Source organism: Anabrus simplex, chromosome 9, assembly GCF_040414725.1.
Source record: "Anabrus simplex isolate iqAnaSimp1 chromosome 9, ASM4041472v1, whole genome shotgun sequence".
In the NCBI taxonomy this organism is placed as follows: domain Eukaryota; kingdom Metazoa; phylum Arthropoda; class Insecta; order Orthoptera; family Tettigoniidae; genus Anabrus; species Anabrus simplex.
In genome coordinates this window covers 6,777,266-6,789,665 of record NC_090273.1, presented here as the reverse complement: position 1 = coordinate 6,789,665, position 12,400 = coordinate 6,777,266, and the positions used below count along the sequence as shown (strand labels likewise).

The 12,400-nt window shown below is 37.6% G+C and overlaps 1 protein-coding gene across 4 annotated transcripts in view; it reads right to left on the bottom strand.

The window, feature by feature from the left end:
• The window catches only part of LOC136881297 (E3 ubiquitin-protein ligase rnf8), a 101,448-nt gene extending 89,258 nt beyond the window's left edge, over positions 1-12,190 (bottom strand). For 2 of the 4 annotated variants that reach the window (XM_067154095.2, XM_067154096.2), the window contains exon 1: positions 11,965-12,188. The gene's annotated coding sequence lies outside the window, so the exon portion shown is untranslated. Of the gene's footprint in view, positions 1-11,960 lie in introns of all 4 variants that reach the window. The other 2 variants (XM_067154097.2, XM_068229122.1) reach the window with 2 other exon arrangements.
• Positions 12,191-12,400: the final 210 nt, after the last annotated feature.

The window sequence follows — 12,400 nt, the reverse complement described above, 5'->3', positions numbered from 1 at the left end:
TTACAGATGACAAAAAAGAAATTCTAGTGGTAAGGCTCATCTCTAAAGATAATAGGCAACCTGATGTTTTTGGAGTTTACACACAAGGAAAGGGTACTGCTGAAACTGATTCAGAATTATTTGACAAGATAATCAGCTATGTGCGAAACGATAAGGAAAGGAACGTGATTGTAGCGGGTGATCTCAATTTACCATGTGTCAATTGGGAAGGTAATGCGAACGACAGGAAGCATGACCAACAAATGGCAAATAAGTTAATATGGGAATGGCATCTGATTCAGAAAGTGATGGAACCAACTAGAGGGAAGAATATTCTAGATGTGGTGCTGGTAAAACCAGATGAGCTCTATAGAGAAACCGAAGTAATAGACAGTATTAGTGATCACGAAGCTGTTTTTGTGGTAATTAAAAATAAATGTGAAAGGAAGAGATTAAAATCAGGACCATTAGGCAGTACCATATGGCTGATAAAACAAGCATGAGGGAGTTTTTAATAAGTAACTATGATCGGTGGAAAACGGTAAATAAAAATGTGAACAGACTCTGGGATGGGTTTAAAGCAAGAGGAATGTGAAAATAGGTCTGTACCTTTAAAGGAGGTAAGGAATGGTAAAGATCCACTATATTATAACAGGGAAGTAAAGAGACTAAGAAGGAGGTACAGGTTGGAAAGAAATAGAGTTAGAAATGGCTGTGGAGCTAGGAGAAATTGAAGGAACTTACTAGGAAATTGAATCTAGCAAAGAAGTCAGCTAAGGATAACATGATGGCAAGCATAATTGGTGGCCACATTAATTTTAGCGAAGAATGGAAGAGTATGTAAGGTACTTTAAGGCAGAAACAGGTTCCAAGAAGGACATTCCAGGAATCATTAATGAACAAGGGGAGTGTGTATGCGAGGATCTTCAAAAGGCAGAAGTATTCAATAAGCAGTGTGTAAAGATTGTTGGTTACAGGGATAATGTCCAGATATGAGGTGACTAATACTAAAGAAGTATTAAAATTTACCTATGACAGCAATGACATTTACAGTAAGATACAAAAGTTGAAAACTAGAAAATCAGGTGGAACTGATAAGGTTTCGGGGGATATACTAAAGACAATGGGTTGGGATATAGTACCATATCTGAAGTACTTGTTTGATGATTGTTTGCATGAGGAAACTTTACCAAATGAATGGAGAGTTGCTATAGTAGCCCGTGTATATAAAGAAAGGGTGATAGACATAAAGCTGAAAATTACAGGCCAGTCAGTTTGACATGCATTGTATGTAAGCTTTGGGAAAGCATTCTTTCTGATTATATAAGACATGTTTTTTAAATTAATAACTGATTTGATAGAAGGCAGTTTGGGTTTAGGAAAGGTTATTCCACTGAAGCCCAACTTGTAGGATTCCAGCAAGATATAGCAGATATCCTGGATTCAGGAGGTCAATTGGACTGTATCGTGATTGACCTGTCTAAAGCATTTGATAGGGTAGATCATGGGAAACTACTGCCAAAAATGAGTGCAATTGGACTTGACAAAAGAGTGACTGAATGGTGGCTCTGTTTCTACAAAATAGAACTCAGAGAATTGGAGTAGGTGAAGCTTTATCTGTCCCTGTAAAAATTAAGAGGGGCACTATTATTGGACCTTTATGTTTTCTTATATATATCAATGATATGTGTTAAGAAGTGGAATCAGAGATAAGGCTTTTCGCAGATGATGTTATTCTGTACAGAGTAATAAATAAGTTACAAGATTGTGAGCAACTGCAAAATGACCTCGATAATGTTGTGAGATGGACAGTAGGCAATGGTATGATGATAAACGGGGATAAAAGTCAGGTTGTGAGTTTCACAAATAGGCAAAGTCCTCTCAGTTTTAATTAGTGCGTTGATGGGGTGAAGGTTCCCTTTGGGGATCATTGTAAATACCTAGGTATTAATATAAGGAAAGATCTCCATTGGGGTAATCACATAAATATGATTGTAAATAAAGGGTACAGGTCACTGCACACGGTTATGAGGGTATTTAGGGGTTGTAGTAAGGATGTAAAGGAGAGAGCAAATTTGTCTCTGGTGAGACCCCAACTAGAGTATGGTTCCAGTGTATGGGACCTTCACCAGGATTACTTGATTCGGGAACTGGAAAAAGTCCAAAGAAAAGCAGCTCGATTTGTACTGGACGATTTCCGACAAAAGAGTAGCGTTACAAAAATGTTGCAAAGTTTGAGCTGGGAAGACTTGGGAGAAAGGAGACGAGCTGCTCGATTAACTGGTATGTAAATACAAAGTATGTTACAAGTGTTATTATTTTTTTGTATCCACCTATTCAATACAAAGAGATCTTTTTTAGAAATAAAATATTATTATAAAATGTTTAACACCATAACAGTCAAAGAAATAAATGAACCTACACATAACGTTGTTTTTCTTCAACTAACCTTTCCATAACTTATTTACATCTTTACAGATGAAAGGGTTAGTGTTTTATACACTTTCCATGTTTTTCTTTTTTTAAACCCACATTCTCTTCAAAAACACCTTTCCTTAGCATTCACTCTCTTCTTGTTACAGACTTCACACCAAAGAGCTCTATCAGCGTCGATATACCTTTGACTTTCGCTCCTTTCCTATAATGTACAACTGGATTGTTGTCTGTCGTCACGTGCAGTTAACAAGATTAGTGTGTTCATGTACTGTGAACTTCAGAATTGAAGACCCTTTGTTACTAATTTCAGTGTGCAGAGAGTAGCCTATGTCCTTCAGTAGATACATACAATTTGTATCATTAGATCAAATATATCAGCTAACTCAATAGAAAAAAATGTAAACAGTTCTCTTTAAAGAAGAAATTAAGAAACTTAGAAGAAGTAGACAAATGTCATAAGAAATCTGATGTTGCAACGAAATATTCTATTTACACTTTTGACATTCATTTAACCGGGCAATTTGGGTGTGCAATTAGGGCTGCGTAGCTGTGAGCTTGCGTTTGAAGGATAGTAGGTTATACTCCCACTGTTGGCAGCCCTGAAATGGTTTTCCATGGTTTCCCATTTTCACACACGGCAATGCTGGGTATGTACCTTAATCAAGGCCACAGTCGCTTCCTTCCCAATCCTAGCCCTTTCCTATACATCCGTCACCAAATATCTGGGATGTGTTAGTGCGAGATTAAACAAGTAGCAAAAAAAAAAAAAAAAAGAAAGACATTCATTAAAAATTGAGAAAATGTTGATTACATTTGCAACACTTCCACTTTAAAAGTAAGTTTCATTCACCATATAGGCCTACATTAAAAGTACATTAAAACATTCCTAAAAAAATTACAATACAAAAATAAAACTACGGTACCTTAGCTAGAAGAATACAAAAGAATACGTTAAAACGTACATTACACCCGTACATACACTTCCAAACTCATGCTCTCAATCCCACACTTGCCCCCACTCACTCACACTCACCCACACTCGCAATCCCACTCAACCCCACCTTATACTACACCAAGACGTGTAACATTTCACACTGATGATGCACAAGTGGACTTCGACCCTGACAATGCCTCATAACAAATTCAACCCAAAAGAAAAAAGGAAAAGGACTGGTAAAATCACTGATGATATAAAATCAGAGGCATACAGTGCATTGCAGCAAGTGGCACAAGCACCAGTGACACCAGAGGGTGAATTTGATGTGTTATAACATATATATGTTACTACATGTGTGTTTGATGTGAAATGTTACACGTTATGGTAAAGGATTACAAAACAAAATTTTAAAAAATTACAACATAACAAGAATAGAAATACATTAAAACATAGCAGAATAATTACAAATAAATATACAATTAGAATATAGAATAAAAAATACTTCACATTATGCACATTATGAAGTTTGTTCACTTGGAATTTCTAATACTATAGCTTCATCACCTTCATTAGGAAATTGTTCCATTGATGCTTTAAATATTATATTATGCATTTCAAACTTCACTCTTGCCAGAAGGTGAGGATTGTTTTTAAATTGGCGCAGTTCATTGCCAATGAAACGTCCATACACATCAAAATCATCCTCTGGTATCACTGGTGCTTGTACCACTTGCTGGAATGCACTGTATGCCTCCGATATGATATCATCAGTGCTTTCACCAGTTCTTTTCCTTTTTCTTTTGGGTTGAATTTGTTGTGAGGAGGTACTGCTTCCTTGAGTACTCCCCTCCATTTCCATCAGTGAAGGAAACTGACTTTCAGTGTTCACACTGCATACATCGTCCACTTGTGTATCATCAATCTGAAATGTTACAAGTTTTGTTATAATAAATGGTTCTTGACATTTTCGTAAGCATACTATCTTCTTTGGTCTTAAATTAAATTATTAAAAGGGCACTCAACCATAATTTTTGAGTGTAAGTTAAGGTACTATGAAACCTTTATTTGTTTGCTCATTTCAGGTTCCACAAGTTGACACAGACTGGTTAAGAATAGAGAGAAAATTTTCTGGAGTATGGAATTTCAGTCACTGTATTGGGGCAATAGATGGTAAACATGTGGTACTACAATCCCCTCCAAATAGTGGTAGCCACTATTACAACTACAAAGGCACCCATAGCATAGTCCTTTTGGCTGCAGTGGATGCAAATTACATGTTTACCTATTTTGATGTGGGATCTAATGGGAGACTATCAGATGGTGGAGTGTATGTCAATTCTAGTCTACATCCAGCAATTACGAATGACCTATTAGATATTCCGAAACCCTGCCCACTTCCTGGGAGAGAGATTGATACTCCATATGTATTTGTAGCCGTTTAAGCATTCCCATTGTGCATGAATATCATGAAACCATTCCATAGTAGTTTTGAAACGGGATCACCTGAAAAGATCTACAACTATCGGCTTAGCAGGGCTCGGCGGGTGGTTGAAAATGAGTTTGGAATAATGACAGCAAAATTCAGAGTATTCAGAAAACCACTAATGCTTGTTCCAACTAAAGCTAGAATTATTGGGACTGCGTGTATTGTACTTCACAACTTTTTGCGTAGAAATAAAGCTGCAAGAAATACATACACTCCTCCAGGTTAATTTGATATTGAAGATACTGAAAATGGGACAGTCACTCCAGGTTTATGGAGACTGGATGAATTTGAACTGCAACCCATACACAACGCAGGCCAGCACAAGATGCTAAAAATGTGCGCCTTGAATTTACAAATTACTTTTTGAGTGAGGAAGGAAGTGTGCCATGGCAAGATCAATGTGCATAAATCTGTTTTGGTTAGAGCAATAGGATTGTTATTCCTCTATGGTATATTTGTTTACATAGCTCATTAGTATAATAATGTAATCACAATACTGTTCTTATGATACATCAATTTTTATTTGACTCTTACACGCTGCTACTACTATGTTAACTCTTTTCAAACCAAGGGGAGCCCCTGACAGTAATCTACATATATCTCAATGTTAAGAATTATATATGTGTAAAATAATAAACAGCCTACATGTTTACTTACCTCTACCTGTAAATTGCTTCTTGTGGTCTCACTATCTTCTTCCCTTACCATAAATGCTAGCATGCTCTTATATGCAAACCATTTTGGTGTATAAACACAATCCGGACTGCTCCCACTTTTTTTACTTTTCTGAACTTTCAAAAATTCTCTGTGGAACTGACCTCGGAGTTTGTTAATTTTATGCTCAATATCATGTTCACTGCAATTAAACTCGGAGACCAGTTCCGAGTAACTATCCTTTTGAGCATTCCTGTCCTTGTGGTTTGGATGCCGACTGTCCCACAAAACAGGATAATTCTGGTAGGATTCAATTAACCCAAGACCTTTTCATTTGACCACTCCATTTCAACAAAATAATATTGTCATATACTTCCTGGTATTTCGAAATTTCACGCAATATACGAGTTGCTTGCGATTCGATAGTCGATTTCGAGAAACCAAAAAGCATCGTATTGCGCGCCAAGTTTGCGTGTTCTAATTACGTCTTTGCACAAGTGTGAACCGAAATGTTAACGAAAACACGAAAAGTTAATGAAAGGTTTCATTCACAAAAGTTAGAGAACTCTGTTTATCAACATGCTTGAAAAGTTAATGAACACGCTATTTTGTTTATTAACAGACAGAAATGTTCATTAACATTGTTCATTAACAAAGTTAACGAAAATATCTTGGTGTGGACGTACCTTAATACTATCCTGTAAAAATCCGTAGAATTTACATAATATAGACTTGAACAATAAGTTGTTTTATTTGTACCTTGCATGTTACATTCAATTTTCCTCCTTTCAGTCCAAATGAGTAATGTATTTACGACAAAACAACTCTCAGTAAAACACAATCAATGAATCAATCTATCACTCAATCAAATCAAACAGAAATGAATTGGGAATTGTGCTGACATCTAGTGGTAATATTTTTTACTATGTGACCGTTCGTGCAGGAAAGAATTGGAAATTGTTTCCAACTGTTCCTAATCTGTGCATGCACTCTCGTACAAAACACAAAGTATCACAGATTTATTGCACGAACAAAGCTAATATTTCATGGCAGATGGAATTTGTTAAAGTGATAATGTTACCACGTAACTGTACGTCTATACTGCAGCCTCTCAACTGTGCGTTATCGGTCTTGATTAATTCAGCACACTAAAGCAAGAATCACTTTGAAGGGAGAACAACCATTCTACAAGCCACAGGAATGTTCATGACGGCATGGAGAAGCTTGATGAATTGCTGCAGAAGTCCGGGGTTTCATCTCTGATCAAGGACGAACCTGTTGATGTCACAGAAGAACTGGACCGAGAACTTTCGAGAAAAATCCCACCTCTGCAAATGTAACTGCACATGATTTTACTGACATCGACATTGAAGTGACTGAGTAAAATGGGATTATGGAAGAGGACATAATTCACATTGTAATGCAGGATGGGCATGTGAGAGAAAACGGTGAAGGTGATGGTGATACTATAGACCACATGGCTTTACTTCTAAATCCGGCTCCGTGGCTAAATGGTTAGCGTGCTGGCCTTTGGTCACAGGGGTCCCGGGTTCGATTCTCGGCAGGGTTGCGAATTTTAACCATCATTGGTTAATTTCTCTGGCACGGGGACTGGGTGTACGTGTCGTCTTCATCATCATTTCATCCTCATCATGACGCGCAGGTCACCTATGGGCGTCAAATCGAAAGATCTGCATCTGGTGAGCCGAACATGTCCTCAGACACTCCTGACACTAAAAGCCATATGCCATTTAATTTTTTTTACTTCTAAATTGAAATTTTGCAAAATAAATGAGCATCGCTTTACCTCTGTTTGCAGCGTGCCACTGCCACGATCGCAGCTGATGCAATACGACCGCGGTAAACAGCCCTCGTAAAATGTAATACAGTACTCAAAAAAGCTAATGAATCGGAATTGGAAACAAACTCACAAAAACTACACTTACAGTATTAGCAACGTCCGAAACTGAAAAGAGAATACATTATTAAGAATAAAAGAGAATCAGGAAATAACATGTCGTCACTGCTATTAGCTGCCACAAGAAGGAGGTTATGGTCTACAAAGGAAACACTCCACTGATCTCAGAGTCACTTTCTTGGCACTTGTCTTTCCCGAACTACACTCAGACATGCTAAATACGCATGAACTGAGTACACTAACCAATACGTGGAAGTAAATAAAACTGCAGCTAGTTTTAAACACTGAACTACTAAACCTGTATTATACCAACTTATGCTATGCTATACTATACTAGAGAGAGAAAGACTAATATGAAAAACACTAATTACTGAAGAAAAATGCAAAGATCGTGAACCGTACTGAATGTTATACACACTGAACGAGATACATTAACCATGTGGTGAATGTGAATAATAAGAGTTGACAAGTACGTTTCGAGACAGCACTCTGCCGATGCAAGTCGATACGAATGGCAGCCTGGGATTGGTTGGATGTCTATATTCAGTGCATAACCACCAGACAGAGCCAAAATCAGCCAAAACGTCAATTTAGAAGTAAAGCAGTGCGGAGTATAGTACAAGTAAATGTTAGAGAAAACCTATCTCTGTAAGTGTGACTAGTGAATTTTGCCATTGTCTGGTTAAACAAAAGAGAACAACGCTCCCAGTAATATGATCATTGACTACATAGAAGAGTCCGATGCAAAATGTTCAGTGCAAATGAAAATTACCAATTCCTTCTCCAAATGAAAGAACTGAGTTATACTACAGTCGATTTGAAATTCAGGATTTCTGAAAAGGTAGGCCTAAGTAAAAAGTATACCTACTTGTATAATTACATGTCTAGAATGGTTTACTGTAGTGTATGTTCAGCTGAACAAAGTTTCAATACAACAAAAATAATTTCACCAACAGCATTTAGTAATACCAACATCTGACAATAATACCATCTCAGGTACACAACACACCAAGAAAGTCTGTTGGTGCAGCTCCTTTTCGCGGTGTGTGCCACGTTACAGCGAGGGCAAGGTGTGTTACACTCGACACTCGATCTACCTGCTGTTAGATGCAATAACATGGCAATTTCTCTAAGAACAAATTGTAAAAACTACTTCAACTGATTCTACAAAACTGTCGTGATCTGACCTCTGTGCAGTGATATTTGACTACATTTTATTTTATTTTATTTGTATTCTTTGCGAAGAGTCTGCGGAACCTCCACCTGCAATGCAGGCCCTTATGTTACCCGTCCGCTCGGTCAGAGTTACAATACGTTCGCCTCCGTAGTGTAATGGTTAGTGCTATTAGCTGCCATCCTTGCCGATTCTGGGTACTACCACAGATTAAAGAATTCGAGGGGGGCTGGTATTTGATTGAAATGGTATACATAGCCCACCTATATTGGAAAAAGCTGCATCACCTGGAGACAAGGATATGACTGCGTTTTGCTACTTCAGAATATGAAATGAAAGAAAAAAGCCTATTTAAGTTACACAGGTTCGGAAACAACTTGAACTAGGTATATAAGCGTTACAGGTTTGGTCATACTGATATATAATTTTAATTAAATCTCGTGCCATTGTAATTTTATCAGCTTCTGCACGTAGCCAATCAGATTGCTTCGAGAGCAAATTCAAATGAGCTTTGCAAGCAGATGTTGCTAAATCTGCACTTGGCTTAAGACTGGCTCGAGTGCCGTAGCGTACCTGTCAGCCCAGAGATCCATGTTTTTTGTTCGATTCATGCCCTAAAGACAGTCTTAAGCCAAGTGCAGATTTAGCAACACCGGCCCCAGAGCTAAGTTCAGAAGCTGATAAAATGACGACGGCGCAAGGTATCAAAGTAAGATTTTCCTTAACCTACTTTTCAGTTAGAACGCTCCCTGGTCTAGCTATGTTGTGGGTACAGTTGTACCGTCACTATAAACACACGGTAATATTAACAAAACATTAACATTGGTGGTCCTTCCGCTACGAAGGAGTAAGTAAAATTGGATACGTTTAAAATTAATTTAAATGTTTGTGTTTCATTGTTATAACAATAATAATGTACTTTACTCATGATGTTGCCATGAAAACTGTTGAAAAGATTTTAAAATGAAAAGTATAATTCTGAAACATTCTGTTTATTGCCATTCAAACAGAAAAATAAATTTCAGAAGAAGCATTTTAAGTAAATAGGGCCTACGTAAGTTATTAACAAATTACTTGTTATTATTAGAGAAGTGTTGCTCGTGAACCAACGAGATTTTCTTTTGAAGACGCAGACTGAAATTCTCCACAAAATGTAAAGAATTTAACGGTGGCGTCCACTGAACCCCAGCTGCTGGGGTAAAGAATTTAACGGTGGCGTCCACTGAATCCCAGCTGCTGCGGTAAAGAATTTTGTATTTACATTTCCTTATTATTCCATAGAACGTTTCTTTTCAAGTTAAAAAAAAATGTAAACAGCTAAGTCAAGGCAAGTATAGCTGTCTCCATAACTTGTTCGCTTTATTGCACTCCAGGTTTCTCCAGTGAGCCGAGTTTCTTTACCGGCGTGAAAGAGAGCTACCCCAGCGAAATTTAAATCGCTTGGTTGACGCATAAGCTTCAAGCCTCAAGCGGAGGCTTTTGGGGTGGCAGGGTGATAGCCGTTGGCCTCGTTCCAGATGAACAGCACTTTACGGCGACACAGCAGCTAGCTTGGGTACATGTTAGTTCTAATAGTTAACACCACAAGAAGAAACAGTGTAGCCATTTGCAGATATTCTTGCTAATAGAAATAACCTTTTTATGAAATCAATTGTAACAAAATTGGATTTTGGCATGTATGAAGTTTGGTGGCACATGCAGAGCATGAACAGAGCGATGTGAGTTTGCCTTTAATAGTGGTATGTTGTGAAATGTTGTAGCGTTCCTCTTGGATTATAGGTGAAGTTTTCGTACCAGGTATGTCGTGAGGAATATTTCCCTCGTTTGTTGTGCTGTACCTACGCTCAGTAAGCGAGTGAAACTGTAAAACTTCGGCGACGGTGAAATACCTGCTAAATTTTGCTCATTCAGTTTAGGTTAGGCTTTTTAAATAAAAGACGAGAAGTTAGTACCTGTACATTTCTGTAAAAACCATGACTGTACTATTACGAAGCGTCAGTGGGTGAAACTCTTAAGTACATTTTTTTTAAATCTGCTGTAGCTTAAATTATGATGGCACCGTCACTGCCGTGAATACCAATTTGGATATATGCGCGAGAATGTGGTTGAAAATATGCTTATTCAAATGAGTTAGGCCTATTATAAATTCTTTCATAATTGGGGCAAATATTCATTTATAGCGATTGGAATAACTTACCAAGGGAGATGTTCAATAAATTTCCAATGTCATTGTAATCATTTAAGAAAAGGCTAGGAAAACAACAGATAGGGAATCTGCCACCTGGGCGACTGCCCTAAATGCAGATCAGTATTGACTGATCTTATTTCTTTCTTTATTATCTGATCGGTTTGCTCGACCTACAGTATTTCTACTTAGTTATCGAGTAAGTTTATAAAATATTAATGTTGGCTTTAGAGAGAGGGGTGGAGCTGAGATTGCTTTTAAAAAAGCAATTTGCAGCTGGGGTAACGAATATGTTTACCGCACGCTACTGGAATTTAATCTTGTTTTCTGGCACGGCAAAAACACAAAAACGTACGGTACTTGTTGCTAATAATATTATGTTTATGGTTTCTGGTGTATTAAACGAGAGAATGCAATGTTGCGCAGCTCTCAGGAAGAAAAAGAGAGCGGAAACTTTAGCACTTGAGAAATGATGACAATTTATATAAAAACCTGCATTTATATGGAAATGGACTTTAGTGTAGAACTGTAAAATTTCAGCTGACATTAACGTGCTTAAACCCGCGACGTCCACAAACCCAAAATTAACAGGTTTAACGACCAAGGACAGAACACACTCGACTGTTTGTTCGAGAACTTTTCGAGGTTGGAAAACGCAAAGCGATCATAAACGTTACACAGTACACACTAGTTGCCTGAGCGGAACACTAACGATAAATTATGATAAGGAAGAGAAAGACAATAAAGCTAAAACACCTGTACGCAACAGAATATTACCATAGGTATTTTATGTAATTCACGCCTCTAGATTCGCGGTAGAGGTCTGATAAGATCACGGTAGTCGGTACACTGAATTTCGAATTGCTAGTAGGCTAGTAGCGGTACTTGCTCGGACACAAAGAAAACCGAACGCCAAAAAACAAGTTGTTTACAAAACATTTATCGTGAAAACTAGGCCTATAAACACAGTAAATTGCATTTGTTTACAACAAAAGAACTGAATAATTAAATAATACGCGATAGGCATTTCCTAGTACCTACTCTCTAAATAAACAACTTTGTACGAGATACAAAAGATTTAGGTAGTGCACGGAAGTCCAAGGAAAATTGGCAGGATGATCAGTACGGTAACTAAGTTGCTTAAAAGAAATTGAAAGCGTACAAAATAAGAACATTTCCTCTCACTATCACTTACGTCGGAACCCCCTTCTTCCTTTCACTTGATCCTAGTAAAAGTCCACACTCACACTCTACAGTCTTACTCGCCGAACCAACCTATTTACATCAGCCACAGTCAAAGCATAATGTATTCACCAGCGCTCAGGAATCCCCTTCAGTCTAAACAACATAAACACTTCAAAAAAAATAGCAATAGAAAACCGAAGAAGACATTCCGCGCAGATAACGCGATTGCGTAATCACAAGACAGCTGACGAACTACTTCCGTTAGAACATTACAGTACCAAGGCCAGCTCACTCACTTTCATTATTGCAAAAAGGAGTAAACTTAACATTTAAGCACCTGTTTGTAGAGCTCTATATATGATAATGGCATCATAGGTATAAAAAGTATCACTATGATATCAGTAAAGAAACTCTGTTACGAGTGTAAAGTTCGATTTGTAATGTTG